The 6,070-nt window shown below is 44.6% G+C and overlaps 1 pseudogene; it reads right to left on the reverse strand.

Annotated features, from left to right (window-relative positions):
- Positions 1-2,908: 2,908 nt before the first annotated feature.
- On the reverse strand, positions 2,909-3,085 carry LOC126186533 (U2 spliceosomal RNA; annotated as a pseudogene).
- Between the last annotated feature and the right edge of the window lie 2,985 nt (positions 3,086-6,070).

A 6,070-nucleotide genomic window follows, 5' to 3' on the forward strand; every position in this document is an offset into this window, starting at 1 on the left:
GGGAGGCCGGCCGGGATGGCCGAGCGGTTCTAGGCGCTACAGTCTGGAACGGCGCGACCGCTACGGTCGCAGGTTCGAATCCTGCCTCGCGCATGGATGTGTGTGATGTCTTTAGGTTAGTTAGGTTTAAGTAGTTCTACGTTCTAGGGGACTGATGACCTCAGAAGTTAAGTCCCATAGTGCTCAGAGCCATTTTGAACAAACAGGGCGGATAATACGGCTCCAACAAGACGGATCCACAGAACGTCACTTCATTGGCTCCCCTAAGCATATCCTCACGTTTCCGTTGTTGCACTATCGACTGTGATGTCTTTCCTACCCTTTCGTCAGCAGGAGCGCTGTTGCTTATCGCATAGTGACAGAGGTCTATGCTTTTACAACACTTGTTTGAGAGAGTCTTGGCTCGATGCGGCACCTTCTGGAAGCGGTGACTAAACGACTTAAACGCCAAATAATTTACTAGAAATAAGGAGAATCGAGACATCTAGCCGGTGTGAGTATGGGCATACAATAATTTTTTCAAGTGCTCTACACATATAAACAATAATTGCACTGCTCCTCTGAAATATGTGTATGTTGCAGTGTAAAGTTACTGTGGCTTATGTTCCGGCATGTGCAGAGAAAATGACTGTGTGTCCTATCATGAAGAATGTATGGTTTCAACACATCGATAGGCGTGTGTGTATGAGAGAGATTTTACGTGGAAAATTGTGTGCACTAGAGATATTGAAATTACAACTTGAGATTCGTCCCAGAACCACAGCCGTCAAGAGGAGACATTTCCAGTACATCATTCGGAGTCAGACTGCAGCATCAATCGTAATATTTAGTTGTAGTTACACTGACAGTATATATACCTGGTTACAAATATCATTGTCTATAGATGGCCTTAGAGAACATAGCAGCAAGCAAGCAGGTAGGGGCCAGAAACAATATCTCAGCAGACGCCTTTGTTCTGGGCTGGTGCTTGCCCTTCCTATACATACCAGATCGGAGAGTCCGAGAAAGCTTCCGGTCTGCCGCAGCTGATGACAATTTGGCTCGCGGCTCCTCCTGGACGGGTGAATAGTGAACTAATGCCCAGTTTGCGTTGAATCGCCTTTGGGACCATGCGTGTTGCAAATATACTGTGTGGAAATTTGAGAAGATGACGAGCGTTTGTGCTGGGAGTATTGATAGTATTCGAGCTGCTACCACTCAGGTTCTCCTGGAGCGGGGAGCCTCCACGGCCGGCGAGCATCTCTCTGGCTGACACGAGCTTCTGCAGGTGCGATCATGGGCAGCGTTTACTGCGGTAGTTTCCTCCGGTCTCCGAGCACTGGTGCTGTACTGCGGCACCTGTGCGAAGCTTGTGGACGTCCAGAAGGTGAGTACATGGGATGTACGAGTGTTTTCAGCGATCTCAGGCATCTAGTCATGAATGGATCGTGTTTGTCAGTACATCGCACCGGTATTTGCTGTTTTTACTATCCTATAACGTGGTAGACCCTTCCCTCCCTTCCTTCAAATGTAGCTGACACAAGCAGTCAACTTAGAAATTCTACAGAACTTCTAAAAAAAAAAAAAATACACTTAGCAGACCTGTAGTGATCGGAAACTCTATAATTGTGACGATATAAATTCACGTCGAAATTTTAAATACCAGCTATCGTTTCATATATCACCTCTTCCAGTCATGACGCCAAGTAATAACAGGTTTGGATTATTTAACGAAATTTCTCGTCGAAAACATGACACTGTTGTTGATGCACACAAACTGCTGTACAGAGTAAATCTTTTTCTTAATTTCGAGTAGTTTTAAACTGTGTGACGCAAATGGTTTCATTGCTATATTAACGATTTAATTATAATTTCCTGCGTCACGTCTTCTGAAGCTACATTTTTGACATCGTCAAGATGTGACGAGACGCGAGAAAGCTTTTGAGATATGTTTAAGCGGTTTGTGACGGTGTAAACTCAATACACCACTTTGTATCCTATTATTTTTTTAAATAACAATATTCCACACATTGTCCAAATTGTTTAAACAATATTCCATAGAATGCAATCGATCACTTAATATTTCCAGAAGGGGAGGGGTCAAGGAAAACTGAAGGATATCAATTTAATTAATTAGTCAGTCAAACTGGTAGAGTGACAGGGGGGGGGGGTACTATTCAAATAAACTGAAGCAGCTCATAAATACCGAAAGTGACACAATTGAGCTATTTCCCTCTAATTTTTCAATCAATTTAATTAATTAGTCAATTAATTTGACATAAGAATTGGTGCTGGGTTTGCAAGGGGGTGGGTAGCGTAGGTGTGACATGGAAAACCAAACAACAGGTTAAGGATTGATTATTCCCAGGGGGTCATAATCCTCTTAGTAGAACAATAGGTTAAGGACCTATCAATCAAAAGGGAAGAATCGGTTTGCCCCTGAATGTATATGCTATCCTGATATAGGCAACCCGTACTAACAAATTGTGCCGATGCCGGTGTTGTCCTCCTAGTTATGAGTCATTTTTTTCCTGTTCCTCTTGCAGATAGAGCGAGGGAGAAAAGAACTATCTATATGCCTCCATATGAGCGCTAATTTCTTGTACCTTTTCTTCGTGATCCTCGTGCAAAATGAATGTTGGCGGCGGTAGAAAGATTCTACAGTCAGCTTCAAATGTCGGTTTTCAGTAGTGGAAGCGAGGGCTAGAGTACCACGGACATGATTCACGAGTTGGAGCGGTGATCAATGCGTTTTTTTCTATATTTCTGTTTCCCACCTACACCGGGAGAGATGACCATCGCAAAAAAATCTGTTATACAGTATTACCGAATTTATAAAGTGATACATAGTATAAATCTAATATTTAAAACTCATCTGTGCTACTAGCTAAAGGGATTTCATATGTGACGAAGCATTTGGTTACTTTAAGAGCACTCGAAAGTGAGGACGCATTCTGTGACATAGGTAGAGCATGCTCTTAGCACTCAGTCATGAGACAAAAATCAGTTTAATATTCTAGTTCTGTGATTCCAGACATGGCAGATATTAAACTGACAAGAACATATAATTTTTTTTACCTGATGAGAGAATAGTTATAGGAAATATACTCTGTGCCATACAGTGAGTAACGATTCTTAAGCGATGTGAAAACGTATGTATGCTATGATTTCCTCCGCCTTCGAAAATAACTTTCATAAAAGGGAGGAATCTACATTTCGCATGAGAAATTCGATGTGTATGGACAACAACAGCCCTGTCTTGGATTGGGTAAATAAATATTTTAAACTGGGGAGAGTGTAGGTCTGGGTGGAATCGCAGTTAGATCTACATGTCCAAGCCACATTTGCTTGTCTCACAGTTTTTGCGGCCAGCGGCTTGACCAGAAGCCGCGGCTTAGTCTGTGACAACCAGATAGCTACAAAGAATACTTCGACCTGTCGGCTGTTGCCTACAGCCATGGAGATAAGTCCTGATGGAGCGCCCACCATCTGGCTGAAGAGCGAAGTTACCAGTATGCTGAGTGAGTGATGAAAGAAGTGGACGAGTGTGTTGCGTGAGATGATTCAATATGATGAGTGTTTGCGCTGGACGATTATTCCCCCACGTAAATTGATTGGTTGACTGTTTGACAGTCACACTGACAGTCTCTCAAACCTCTGAGCATCTGGCAGGGCTAGCGTATGGGTGTCAGGTGGTACGCAAGCATGCAGCTGCCAGCGTGGGTTTGGCAGATGTAGATCTCTCCCGGCCAGCGCAGGGGCAACTACCCAGCAGTCGATAGGTGCGTCTCAATCGCTAGTGTGTGCAATTGGAAGGTTCTTTTCATCAGGTATGTTTAGAGCAAGGTGGAAAGTTTGTGGTGGAGGAGGTGCTTGTGTTGTCAAACGTCGATGGATACAAGACCTCGGATATATTTAGCACTATGCTCTATTTGTGGCAGAAATTTAATTACATCATTTTCAAAATGTTTGCACGTGATTCTCAAACATTGAAAATATGTTTTACTACAAAGAAGTATCATCATAAGGCGGTGGTGAGTGTTTTAAGCGATCAACTTGACTCCTGTAAATTATTAAACAATTAATTTGATAGAATAATGTAAATGGACTATTTCCCGCCGGCTGGTGTGGCCGAGCGGTTCTAGGCGTTTCAGTCTGGAACCGCGCGACCGCTACGGTTGCAGGTTCGAATCCTGCCTCGGGCATGGATGTGTGTGATGTCCTTAGGTTAGTTGGGTTTAAGTAGTTCTAAGTTCTAGGAGACTGATGACCTCAGATGTTAAGTCCCATAGTACTCAGAGCCATTTTGACTATTTCCCACCGTTTTTGACATTGCAATTTCGCCAGCTCTACCTTTGTCCCCGGCATTAGCCGATAGGAACTCAGCATTCTGGGGAGGGATGAAAACCTCCATCTGCATGTTTGGAGATATTGGTTCACACGTAAATAGGAAGTAGCCACTTGAGAAAGATACAAACAGTAAACGAGTCTGGAATCCCCCGATCAACAGGATGTCGCCACCTGATATTTTAAACGGGGCAGCAGGGACGTGAGGGCAGAGGGGGTGCAGATATGAGCTCTACCCAAGTGTGTGTGTGTGTTTGTGTGTGGGGGGGGGGGGAGGGGGGGCGGCTTGCTTTCGCAGACGGATGAAATAAAGAAAATGCAAATTGAACTGAACAGTATCTTGTTATTTCTGACGTTGATTTCGATTTCGTGTCCTGAGATCCTTCCTCTTGGGCACAGACTGAGTCCTCTCCCCACCCGTTTCCAGATGTGGGAATGGAGGGGTGAGTGGGGGAGGGGAGCGTGTCTGGAGGATTTCCCACAACAGGCAACACGTCGCTACAGATGTGATGACAGGCAAGGTACTGTACCTACCCCAGTCACTAAACTGCCCTCCAGAGAGGTTGTAGGGAGGGGGAAGGGATGTTTTGCAGAAAGACTGATTATCCCAAAGGGGTCATAAATCAACCCTCAGGGGGTCATAAATCAGTTCGTATAAGATTAGGTTAAAGGAAGGGGGGATGGGAGGATTGTTTGATTGATTAATTTAATTATCACATAAATTTGATATAAAAAGCGCCAGGACCCACTTGATTCCACCACGGATGCATCATGTATGTTGTTTAGTGATGACGCCGCATATACTAAGCATGGCCAGGTAAACCGCCGAAACATGAATTATTGGTCTATTAAAAATCCCCGTTGGATTCGTCAGCGTCCATGGGATGTAAACGTGTGATGTTGGATAGTGGACCATCTGCTCATAGGTCCGTTTTTCATAGGCAGAACACTGAACATGGACAAATATCACAGCCTCCTGACACACCATCTTCCACAGATGCTGGAAGACGTTCCTGTCCAGACTAGGAGAGACCTGTGGTACCAACATGATGAGTGTCCTGCCCATAGTGCAGCAAGCACTGCAGCATGTCTTCACGAAGTAGACTGGACGCAAAGCGCCTGTATCTTGGCTGGCACATTCCCCGGATTTGACGCCTGTAGACTTTTTGCTGTTGTAAAAGCTGAAAGATGCTGTTTACAAGGACATACCAACTACACCTAATTATATACTACGACGTATTACTGCAAGCTTCTCGGACATCTCTGCTGAAATGCTAGCACATGTGCACCAGTCGTTCCATACCAGGCTAGTAGCGTGTATTGCCGCTTTAGGCGGTCATGTTGAACACAACCTTTGATGGTCAACTGTCTCGTTACTGCTTAGAATCGATATAACTAGTGTATGCACTTGTGTTATTCTTTAGTGTGCGCTACCACAGCTATTGTACAAATGTCAGTTTGGGTACTTTTCGAAATACGATATCTCGTAAACGACTCGCACTAGAATCCTGCGGCCGGCCGCTGTGGCCGAGCGGTTCTAGGCGCTTCAGTCTGGAACCGCGCGACCGCTACGGTCGCAGGTTCGAATCCTGCGTCGGGCATGGATGTGTGTGATGTCCTTAGGTTACTCAGGTTTAAGTAGTTCTAAATTATAGGGGACTGATAACCTCAGATGTTAAAGTCCCATAGTGCTCAGAGCCATTTGAACCATTTTTAAAATCCTGCAACAAACACCACTGACAGT

This window comes from Schistocerca cancellata, chromosome 4, assembly GCF_023864275.1.
Source record: "Schistocerca cancellata isolate TAMUIC-IGC-003103 chromosome 4, iqSchCanc2.1, whole genome shotgun sequence".
Taxonomy (NCBI): Eukaryota; Metazoa; Arthropoda; class Insecta; order Orthoptera; family Acrididae; genus Schistocerca; species Schistocerca cancellata.